This window comes from Pongo pygmaeus, chromosome 3 (assembly GCF_028885625.2).
Source record: "Pongo pygmaeus isolate AG05252 chromosome 3, NHGRI_mPonPyg2-v2.0_pri, whole genome shotgun sequence".
NCBI classification, from domain to species: Eukaryota; Metazoa; Chordata; class Mammalia; order Primates; family Hominidae; genus Pongo; species Pongo pygmaeus.
This window is the reverse complement of record NC_072376.2, coordinates 12,307,318-12,319,861: the sequence shown is the minus strand read 5'-3', so window position 1 is coordinate 12,319,861 and position 12,544 is coordinate 12,307,318. Positions and strand designations below refer to the sequence as shown.

Genomic DNA, 12,544 nt, shown 5'->3' with positions numbered 1-12,544 from the left:
GTTCCATATGGAGGGAATCTTAGATTCTTAGTTTGTTTCTATTTATATTTTTCCCCGACTCAGCCTGAAGGAGTGCACCTCAATGGAAAAGAAAATGAAGATGCTCGTTATTTTTCAAGGACTTCAGATGTGGAGTGGATGGGTGAGTGTAGCATGGTACTTAGCACTTGGTTAGTCCTCTTGCCCTGTTTCTTGCTGGGCTCTTATGCTGGTGTCTGAAAAGAGAAAGATAGAACAATTAAAAATAAAGTAAAATTACGTGTTGCTGAAATGCCTGAAAGATGTTGCTTAATGAGACAAAGCCATACAGATAGTAGATATTTCTTCTACCTTAGGAGGCAGCAATCTGGCTTCTCCAGGCTGGGGTTAGGCACAGGGGCCTGAGTGTGAGCCAGGGGATCCATCGCCTGGAGCAGGAAGTGGCAGAGGGTGTCACCTGAGCAGGTCCAGCAGGGGAAGACAGCATGACAGGCTCTGTCCCACAGCCAAGAGGACTTGCTTTCCAAACAACAGCCTGTATGTTTTCAGGCACACAGGAGACACTCTGTGACTTTCTGGATGGGTTGAGAGGAATTTAGGAAGCAGGGGCTCCCACAGAGCCTGACAGTCCTGTTTTCTCACTATTATTGTGGACTCTATTTTGCTGTCAGGCTCGGGTGGCTTGAGAAGCCACTGATGATACCTTTGCTGCTGCTCCTACTGCAGTGGTTGCAGATACTTTACCATGTCCCTTCCCCCACCTGGTGTCACCCCTGTTCTCCCACCAATATGGTACTATGGCACCTTTTAATATGGCTGCTGAAGGGAATGTATTATGCCGATTAGATACTTGGTTCTCTTTAAGTTCTTTGTCAAAGTGGTATTATTGGGCTCTAATTTGTCAGTAAACACAAATCCTAATTGGAGGTCTGAAATCTTATGGCAACACGTGTTGTCCAAACAATCCAGATGACTGAGAACAGCCCTGTCTGATAGGACTTTCTGCACTGAGGGGTGCAGCAGCCACCAGCCACATGTGGCTGTTGAGCCCTTGAACTGTGGCCAGTGGGATAGAACTGGAATTTAAACTTGATTTGTTAATAATTTTAATGAATATGAATTTAAAACACTAGTATCCACATATGGTAGTGCAAATCTAGAATATACATTTATGTTTTAAAGGCTATAATCTAAATGAAAACACAAAAATTAAATGCAAATGTAATTATTGGAGGACAGTAGTCTAGGTGACATCTGGCTTGAGACCTTCTGTACTTAGTTCTCATGACCATGTGATGATTTTGATGGCTGATCCTTCATGTTTAGGAAAGGGACGCTTTTGTCTCATGCCGGTAAAAGGATAAGCTTATTTGCAAATTAAGAAAATGACCACAAGGTAATCCCAGCACTTTGGGAGGCCAAAGTGGATGGGTCACTTGAGGCCAGGAGTTCAAGCCCAGCCTGGGCAACATGGAGAAACCCTGTCTCTACAAGAAATACAAAAATTAGCCAGGCATGGTGGTTTGCTCCTATGGTCCCAGCTACTTGGGAGGTTGAAGTGGGAGGATTACTTGAACTGGGGAGGTGGAGGTTGCAGTGAGCTGTGATTGTGCCACTGCACTCTAGCCTGGGCAACAGAGAAAGACCCTGTCTCAAAAAAAAGAGAAAGTGACCACAGGATCAAGAAATTGTTATTAGTCAAGGTTCTCCAGAGAAACAGAACCAGTGGGACACACACACACACACACACACACACACACACACACACTAAGAGATTAATTATGAGGTTGGCTCACATGATTAGGGAGACTGAGAAGTCCCATATCTGCTGTCTGCATGCTGGAGACCTAGGAAAAGCTGGTGGTATAGTTCCAGTCTGGGTCCAAAGGCCTGAAAACCAGAGAAGTCAATAGTGTAGGTTTTAGTCCAAGGGCAGAAGACCCACGTCCAAACTCAGATAGGCAGGAAGCAAAAGGGGCAAATTCCTCTTTCTTCTGCCTTTTTGTTATCAACACATTGGATGATACCAGCCCACATTGGGGAGGGCAATCTACTTTATTGATCCACCAATTTTAAATGCCAGACTCATTCAGAAACCCCCTCACAGGCACACCCAGAAATAAAGTTTAATCTTGGCACCCCATGATGCAGTCGACAGGGAATTAACTTTCATACCATCCATCCAGTGTATCAGCAAGAGATGGATTCTCTGAATGTGCTGAACCAGTTTCTAAACCTCAAAGACTGATGACCAGAGCTGGGATCGTGATGCATTCCAGAAGGAGATGCCCCATGAGGGCTCACAACTGGCTGGTCACCCTCTGATGTCATCTCGACTTCACTGCCTGTAACTGTTTTTTAAAAAATCAGTGATAATCACTGTACCTAAGAAGACAATTACTGCGTATTGAATTGCCACTTTAGACCAGGCATTCTGCCAGGTGTTTCACTATGACTCATTTTAGTTTTCATTTAATTCAAGTTTGCAATGAGCAGTAATTTTACCCTTATTTTATACATGAATCAACTGAGCCATTCTGCTCTGGTCTCATAGCTAGAATGAAGCACTTGGCCTTGAACTTGGGACTTTGGTTCCCAAAGACAGGATTCTTCTTCTGTGCCACCTTGCCACCAAAGGTGCGCTGAAGGTAGCTTGAGGAAGTCAGGAAATGTAGTTTTCTGCACTTGCATTGAAATGAATGAGCTCTTTTAAAGCAACAAAATATAAATTACCATAGTTCCCCTAAAGCATACACCCACTTAGGTTTTTGCTTCCATTTTATAGAGCATGTGTTTAAAATGAGATCCTCTGCAGAGTCCTCTTGTGAGCACTTTCGTTGTCTTTGAGAGATTTATCAAAAGATTCTTGTTTCTACCAGGCTCTTTTCTACAAAGAAACTATTTGTTGTTCACAGAGGCCCTCCAGTTGCAGGAGGTGGGAACACCCATAGTATTTTCTGGATAGTCTGAGTGAGCAGAAGTGGGTCCTCTGGGCACACAGGTTTTATTTGGTCTTGGACTTTGCTCAAGTGTCAGAATGCCAGAGCAATGATGCTGCCTTTTGCAGCTGTACAATAAAAGAGACACAAACCAGATATTTGATGTGACTAGAGGTAAGGGAACAGAGTGGTTGACATTTTCCCAGCAGTCCTGGCCCCAGGAATTGTGGGTGGGTTATTGTCAGTAAGCAGAGAATGCTGCTGAGAGGAGGCATTCCCAGAGCATCTGATGTGATGTTTTCGTTTTGAAGACATGCTCAAGTCACCTTGGTCTTCAATCTGGGGAGAAGCCTGATGTGATTTGGCTGTGTCCCCACCCAAATCTCATCTTGAATTGTAGCTCCCATAATTCCCATGTGTTGTGGGAGGAACTTGGTGGGATATAATTGAATCATGGGGGCAGTTTCCCCCATATTGTTCTGATGGTAGTGAATAAGTCCCATGAGATCTGATGGTTTTATAAGGGGTTTCCCCTTTTGCTTGGTTCTCATTTCTCTCTTTACTGGCCGCCATGTAAGACACCCCTTTGCTCTTCCTTCCCCTTCTGCCATGATTGTGAGGCCTCCCCAGCCATGTAGAATTGTGAGTAAATTAAACCTCTTTCCTTTATAAATTACCGAGTTTCAGGTATGTCTTTATCGGCAGAGTGAAAAAGGACTAATACAAAGCCCTTCTGTGATGCACTGTATGTGATCCCATTCCTTTGAGCTTCCTCTGAACAGATTCTGGATAGTGCCCTCAGAAGTGCTTCTGACTCAGATTTTACTCAGCAACCATTTGAATCTGAGAGGAGCTTTCTTTATTTTCAAAACAGTTCTTTCTGGCAGAGTGGGTTATGGTGGGGAGAGTGTGGATTTTGGAGTTGGGCAAACCTGGTATCCATTCTGTCAATATCCTTGCTTAGCTCTGTGACTTTGGGGAAGTCATTTCTCCTCCAGCTTTATTGAGGTGTAATTGACAAATAAAAATTGTATACATTTAAGGTGTACAATGTAGTGACTTGATATATGTATACATTGTAAAATAATTATCAGGGTCAAGCTAATTAACACATGTATCACCATTTTTTGTGTATGTTTTGATAATGCTTAAGATCTACTCTCCTAGCAAATTATAAGTGTACAATACAACATTATTAAGTATAGTCAGGCTGTACATTATAGTTATGCTGTACACTAGATCCTCAGAACTTACTCATTTTATTTCTGCAAGTAGGAAAGTCATTTCTGAATGGGCAACTATAATAGAGCCTTCTGGTGTTATCCATATCTAGTTATTAGACCATGGGGGTGAAACAAAAACTGAGAAGCTTTAAAAACACAGTAATCAGAAGCACATGTTTCTTAGCGGTCCTAGTGTTCATGCCATCACATGCCATGTGGCTCCTGGGAAACTCCACTGTACCCTTGTGAGGAGATGAGAATAAAAAAGGCAAATAACATGTCAGTATTATTAAGAAAGAATTTTGACCTTGCAGACTCCGAAAGGACCTTCAGCACCCCAAGGGGTCCCCAGATCACACTGAGAACCACTGTTGTAATATTTCAAATCTGTGTTTTAAATACAGATACCTCCAAGCCTTTGCACAAGATGTTCTCTCTGTCTGCAACACTCTTCCTCAGACATTTTCTTCTCCCACTCCCTTAGCACCTTTGCATAAGAAAGGTCTTTGCTACCTTTCTTAATAAAGCTTATCCTGACCACCCCATTCAAGTTGCAATTACTGCCCCCTACCATCACCACTCAAATTGTTCCTTATTCTGCTCTGTCTTTTCCACAGCACTTACCACCTTCTAATAGTATATTATTTATTTATTTACTGTAATATTATATAATTTACTTATTTACTGTCTATTCCTGTTAGAACATGAGTTTCTTGATGGATTATTTTGTTCATAGATCTATTCCCAGCAACTGTAACCATATCTGACATGTAGTAGGTGCTCAACAAATATTTCTGGGAAGGAAGGAAGGAAGAGAAAAAACTCCGTGAGATTAGACATGTTTAAAAAATATTTTTATTGATGAATAATTGTATATATTTATTAAGTACAATGTGACATTTTGATATATGTATACATTGTAAAATATTTAAGTCAAGCTAATCAACATATCTATCACTTTACCTACTTACCATTTTTTCATAGTGAGAACATTTAAAATCTACTCTTTTAGTAACTTTTAAGTGTAGAATACATTATTATTAACTATAGTTGACATGTTGTGCAATAGATCATGAAAACTTATTCCTCTAGGCGCTTTTTTTTTTTTTTTTTTTTTTACTTTAAGTTCTGGGATACATGTGCAGAACGTGCAGGTTTGTTACATAGGTATACATGTGCCATGGTGGCTTGCTGCACCTTTCAACCCATCATCTAGGTTTTAAGCCCCGCATGCATTAGGTATTTGCCCTAATGCTCTCCCTCCCCTTGCCCCCCACCCTCTGACAGTTCCCGGGGTGAGACGTCCCCTCCCTGTGTCCATGTGTTCACATTGTTCAACTCCCACTTATGAGTGAGAACATGTGGTGTTTGGTTTTCTGTTCCTGTATTAGTTTGCAGAGAATGATGGTTTCCAGCTTCATCCTTGTCCCTGCAAAGGACACAAACTCATTCTTTTTATGGCTGCATAGTATTCCATGTGGTATATGAGGCTCTTTGTTTTATTTGTTGCTATTATCTCCAGTGGCTAGAACAATTATGTGAGCATACCGGTGAATGAATGAACAAAGTGAAAATCCAGTCTTTTTAGGTTGTCAGATCCCATACTTAAAACCTCTAGATGTTAGATATGATTCAGAAAGTTTTTACTCGGCCATGTTTTACTAGTGGTGGGATGAAATATAAGAGTTTCTGCATGCTTTTAGGTCTCATTTTACTTACTCATTTATTATCAAAGGAAGCATAAATTGAATGAGGATGAAAAACCAACAGATGCACCTGGCCTGTAGGTAGCCTGGAACCCAGCAATGTTAGTTCTCTTTCTTTTTCTGTATTTTTTTAAATTATTCATTTTTAATTTTTATATTATCTATTTTTTTGAGACTGAGTCTTGCTCTGTCACCCAGGCTGGAGTGCAGTGGTGTGATCTCGGCTCACTGCAACCTCCGCCTCCCGGGTTCAAGCGATTCTCCTTCAACCTCCCAAGTAGTTGGGGCTTCACATAAGTACCACCATACCTGACTAATTTTTGTAGTTTTAGTAGAGACAGAGTTTCACCGTGTTGGCCAGGCTGGTCTTGAACTCCTGGCCTCAAGTGATCTGCCTGCCTTGGCCTCCCAAAATGCCGGGATTACAGCCATGAGCCACCACACCTGGCCCAGTTCCCTTTCTTTTTCTTCTCATTTTCCTCTTTGTTTTTTGTGATCTTAGTGCTAAGAGGGCCTGCATTCTAAGGTGTTCAGGCCTTCTTAGAAGAGAATGCCTTTGAAAGCTGATCAGCAGGGCAAGTTGAGTCTTGAGTATAAATCCTGTTGCTAAAAGCCCATTAAAGTTGGCCTGAGAACTGCGGCATGAGGTGCCTTAAAAGAGCAAAAGGTCTGCTACTTCCAATCAAAGCTGGTTTTCTCTTTGACCTCTCTTACAGTTCACTTCTCTGCACTTCCCTAGGGCATGTGTGTCAGAAGCCAGTGGCAGCCAAGCAGTGAGTGTTAGGAGTGAAGTCTTATCAGTTGTTAGCAATTGCCATGCAAATGTACAAGGTCGGCATTGTCATTTCCACATATGTTAGGTGCTAGAAACAAGGGCTCTTTGAAAAAGAGATCTTTAAATGCCAATGTCTAAATTAGATACTAACTTTAATGGTCCTTAGACTTCTTTATGTTTATCATAATTATTTCTGTACATTCTTCCTCTGGAGTCATTCTTTTATTTCTATTATAAGTCCACATTAGACTTGCATCATTCATTCAAGGAAGGGAGAATGTAGAAGAAAGAGTAGGCGAGACTTGTACCTAAGTGATGAAAGATCTGTGCTGTCACTGCTGCTCACAGGGACCACTCCATGGGAGCTTACTTTGTGTCAGACTCTGGTCTAAGCCTTTACACACATTAATACTGTACATTTATATATAGAGAGATATATATGAATAACTTTAATGCTTATAACAAGGCAACTGGAAAAATATTATTATCATCTCTATTTTACAGATGAAGAAAGTGAGCACAGACAGGTTAAGTAAATTGTTCAAGGTTACACAGCTTGTGAGCAGGGAAGAGGTTTCCAGCCAGGATTCAGAGCCTGGATGTTTAACCAGAAGAGATTGAAAAGATGAAAGATTTTGGAATTCTATTATACCGAGGGCTATATGGCTTTCATGTGGAAAGAAAGTGGCAGTTAAGATGGTGACCTGAAAGGATAAGGAGGATTGGACAGGAAGAGATGGGAGAAGAAAGGGCACTTTACAGAAATGTTGTCCAGTAGCACATTTTGCAGTGTTGAAATTGTTCAATATCTGTCTCATCCCATATGGTAGCAACTAGCCACATATGCCGATTGAACACTTGAAATATGGCTGGTGTGACTTAAGAATGAACTTCTAATTTTGTTTAATTTTAATTAATTTAAACGCAAACAGCCACACGTGAATAGTGGCAGTCATACTGATCAGTGTAGCCATAGGAAACACCAGCATAATGATCATATCATAGGATACCAAGAGTCCTTTATTTGTAGGTGTGAGTAGGCTGAGTGAAGGATAGTAAAAGAGCTGAGGGAGAAAGGCTGATGGTTGTCTGATGAAAAATGTCATAAGAAGAATCAGATTTATTTTGAAGACAATGAAGGACTGGTCAAAATTTCAGATCTGGAAAATAACTTGATAAGCCATGTGCTTAGGGAAGAAACAGAGGGCAGGATACATTGACAGATGAACAGGTGGGAACCTGGGTGGCAAATTTTGACAGTATTGCAATCAGAATTCTTTATGAAGAATTTTAGTACTATTTTTAGATTTATTATACAAACCAGGGAAAAATAATTGGTAAATAACTTAGGTAGCGTCTTATTTTTCATTCTTTTGGGTAGTGTAGCCTTATTTGCTCAACTGTAACTGTAATGTTTAAGTCTTAGCACAAACTGTTTATTGCAAGTAACCAGCATGAGTGGGCTTAAGCAAAAATGAGTCATTGTTAAAAAGACAGGTAGTTCTTGGAATCCAGGAGCAGTGGGGCTCTGAAGGGACTGGAATTAAGAATTGGAAAGTGAACAGGAACCTAGGCAGTCTTTATTCTCCTCTTGTTTTTGCCTCCTTGTACATCTGTTTTTATTCTCTCTTCGCCAATTGCTTGCCCTGCTTCTCTCTACTGCAGTGGGAAAATGATGACTATTTTCAAGGTCTTGAGTTTACATCTCCTCGGTTGCCACCACACGCAAAGACTGTCTCAGAATCCTAGTTCAAAAACAAGGAGCTTGGGTCAGGCATCCATTTTGGTTCCAGCAACCACAGACAGAGATGTAGAGTCAGAAACACAAACATGTTTGCCAGGGCAACAGGAGAGGAGATGAATTCTCAGAAATAGAAGGTCTTTGTGACTTGGGCAGTAGCATAATTATTACAGTTCACTATTGCTATGAAAATGTTGACTGAGCTTGGGTCCCAGTTGAGAAACACAGAACTAATAGGCATTTGGGCCTACAATAAATACAGACAAGAGTTCAAACCACAATGAGAATTGGCAGTCAGAATTTAAACAGAACCCTGACTGATCAGCATTGCTAATTTTTCTTTCCTGCTGAGCCCATTAGCTTATCTTTGGTCCAATTTTTGTAACATGTGCTCCAGTCTTAGAAAAGCATTTTTCCATGGTTAGGATAAAGACTGCTCCTGATATTTCACAAGTTACACAGAAAGTTTCTGAGCACTTAACAGTACAAGAAATAAGATCTGAGAGATTGGTCCTTATTTTGCAACATAATGGAAGAAGTATAGAAATGACTGCCACATGTTGAAAATCACCTCTCATATTTCAAACACCTATTTAAAAAGATGCTGAAAATTAATTATATATTAATAGTAGTAAATGCAAGTAGAACTATTTAAATAGAAGTTTGGAGAGGGTAGAGACCATGGTGGTGTCATAATATATCAAAACCTCATGTTATTTTGAGAGGGACAATGACTCTACCATTTTAGGCATGCCTTAATCCTTTAAGAAACCAGGTGAGAAAAGTGCTACATTTACCACTTGTAGAGTAACAAGGTATTTTTTTAATATAAAACAATGTAGATTTTTAGGGTGTGGGCTCTGTAAGCATGAGGTCAAGATTGGAAGGAACAGGGTCGTCAAGATGGCTGACTAAAGGTGTCAACACTCACCTACTCCATAAAGAAGAACCAAAACAACACATAAATAACTGTACCTTGAATAGAGTGTCTAAGGGAGAACAATGGAACTCAGCAAGGAAGAGATGAAAACCCTCTGAAGCACAGAAACTCAAGGTGACAACATAGATAGGGAAGCAAAAACACCCAGTTGAAATTGGCTTGGAACAAAGAAAGACTTTCCATTGTGGGAAAAAGGTAAGCTGGGGAAAAGATCTCCAGAATTACCCATTACCAATGTGAATACGTGCAATTCCAGCTACAGCAGAGCCTCATAATCTTGGCAGGCCTTGAGCCCAGAGCGGGAAGCTGCCTGGAGTTCATGTGGGTGCATTACTCCAGAGAAGGAACTCATGCTAGGTCCTTCCTCCCCAAACTCCACCACAACGCACTCCCTGGAATGCAAGTTTTTATGGCTTGGTGCCGTTTTAAAAACAGAAACACTGCTGGAATCCATTCTATTCTGGAGCAAAATACCATCTGCATCTCCACATTCTTGGGGTTGTGCTATCATTTCACCACACCCTCACAAAAAGCTGAAATGCCATGGACCCAGCTAGACCCAGCAGTACAGCTGCAACATTGGTACCTGAATACACACAGCACCGTATGCTCCAAGTAATGGGCAGCTCAACACAGTGAAGAGGATGCTCCTAAGACTGAGACAGCTGACACATACTTCCACAAGGTCTGAGAACTGGCACAAGAACTTGTCCAATGCCTGCAACTGCCAGCATTCTCACTCTCTGAACTGCCTGAGCCACTGTGCATTGTTTGCACTCTTCAGTGACTTGGGTACAGCCCACCAGGTGCATGCTACTACCAATAACCTTGCCCCCACAACCAGTGTATCCGCAGTGCCTGGCACACCCCAACCCCCCCAGGGTTTGAGAAGTAGTCTGATTGGGAGCCCCCAGCCCCAGCAAAGCCACACCGTTGCTTCCACAGACACCCACAGTCTAAGCCACTGAGGCATTTGCAGATACTGCTGACATTGATTACAGCCAAGAAATCACAGGGAGACTACGCTACTGCACCCACCCAGAACCAAAGCCAAAGTGCCTTACCCAATCAACAGTATAGGACACATCTATAGGAAAAACTCTTTCCCTATGAAAGCTACTCCATAAAATTGGAAGCGGCAACTTCCACCAGATGTGCAGATATTGAGAGATATAAAAAACTATGAAAAATCAAGGAAATGTAATACATCCAAAGGAACACAGTAATTCTCTAGTACCAGACCCCAAAGAAAAGAAAATTGATAAAATGCCTGAAAAGGAATTCAAATAGTGATCTTAAGGAAACTCGGAGACATACAGAGAAAACAAATAACAAATAGACAATTCAATGAAACCAGGAAAGCAATTTATGATCTGAGTGAAAAATTCAACAAAGAGGTAGATATCATTGAAAAAAAAACCAGAAATCTTGTTGCTAATGAATTCAATGAATAAAATAGAAATACAATTAAGAGCTTAAACAATGACTAGATCACACAGAAGAAAGAATTTCTGAACTTTAAGACAGGTCTTTTTTATAGCTGCATAGTATTCCAAGGTGTATATGTGCCACATTTTCTTTTTTCAGGCTATCACTGTTGGGCATTTGGGTTGATTCCAAGTCTTTGCTATTGTGAACAGTGCTGCAATAAACATACGTGTGCATGTGCATGTTCCAGCATGGATGAAGCTGGAAACCATCACTCTCAGCAAACTAATACAAGAACAGAAAACCAAACACTGCATGTTCTCACTCACAAGTGGGCGTTGGACAATGAGAACACATGGACACAGGGAGGGGAACATCACACACTGGGGCCTGTCAGTGGGTGGGAGTCTAAGGGAGGGATAGCATTAGGATAAATACCTAATATAGATGATGGGATAGGTGCAGCAAACCACTATGGCACATGTATACCTTTGTAACAAACCGGCACTTTCTGCACCTGTATCCCAGAACGTGAAGTACATATATATATATATATATATAGAGAGAGAGAGAGAGAGAGAGAGAGAGAGAGAGAGAGAGAGAAGAGAGAGAGAGAGAGACAGAGAGGTCTTTTGAAATAACCCAGTGAGACAAAAACAAACACAAATATTGAAAGCCTGTGGGGTTTATGGTACACCATCAAGTGAACAAATGTTATGTAGTTAAAGAAGAAAAGGAAATGGGAAAAGACATAGAAAACATATTTAATGAAATAATAACTGAAAAATTCCAAGTCTTGGGAGAAGTATGGTCATCCAGATTCAAAAAGGGAATCTGTGATTCAACCCAAAAGGCCCTCTCTGAGGCACATCATAGTCAAATTCTAAAAAGTCAAACAGAGAATTATAAAAACAACAAAGATCCCATTTGTCAATTTTGGCTTTTGTTGCCATTGCTTTTGGTGTTTTAGACATGAAATCCTTGCCCATGCCTATGTCCGGAATGGTAATGCCTAGGTTTTCTTCTAGGGTTTTTATGGTTCTAGGTCTAACGTTTAAGTCTTTAATCCATCTTGAATTCATTTTTGTATAAGGTGTAAGGAAGGGATCCAGTTTCAGCTTTCTACATATGGCTAGCCAGTTTTCCCAGCACCATTTATTAAATAGGGAATCCTTTCCCCATTGCTTGTTTTTCTCAGGTTTGTCAGAGATCACATAGTTGTAGATATGCGGCATTATTTCTGAGGTCTCTGTTCTGTTCCATTGATCTATATCCCTGTTTTGGTACCAGTATCATGCTGTTTTGGTTACTGTAGCCTTGTAGTATAGTTTGAAGTCAGGTAGCTTGATGCCTCCAGCTTTGTTCTTTTGGCTTAGGATTGACTTGGCAATGCGGGCTCTTTTTTGGTTCCATGTGAACTTTAAAGTAGTTTTTTCCAATTCTGTGAAGAAAGTCATTGATAGCTTGATGGGGATGGCATTGAATCTATAAATTACCTTGGGCAGTATGGCCATTTTCATGATATTGATTCTTCCTACCCATGAGCATGGAGTGTTCTTCCATTTGTTTGTATCCTCTTTTATTTCATTGAGCAGTGGTTTGTAGTTCTCCTTGAAGAGGTCCTTCACATCCCTTGTCAGTTGGATTCCTAAGTATTTTATTCTCTTTGAAGCCATTGTGAATGGGAGTTCACTCATGATTTGGCTCTCTGTTTGTCTGTTATTGGTGTATAAGAATGCTTGTGATTTTTGTACATTGATTTTGTATCCTGAGACTTTGCTGAAGTTGCTTATCAGCTTAAGGAGATTTTGGG

General features: G+C 40.8%; 1 protein-coding gene across 5 annotated transcripts in view; it reads left to right on the top strand.

Annotated features, from left to right (window-relative positions):
• RAB28 (RAB28, member RAS oncogene family) overlaps positions 1-12,544 on the top strand; it is a 172,945-nt gene that overhangs the window by 153,565 nt on the left and 6,836 nt on the right. For 3 of the 5 annotated variants that reach the window (XR_008502035.2, XR_008502039.2, XR_010126008.1), the window contains one exon: positions 64-142. The exons of the other annotated variants lie outside the window; for them this stretch is intronic. The gene's annotated coding sequence lies outside the window, so the exon portion shown is untranslated. Of the gene's footprint in view, positions 1-63; positions 143-12,544 lie in introns of those variants that run through there. 5 annotated transcript variants of the gene reach the window in all.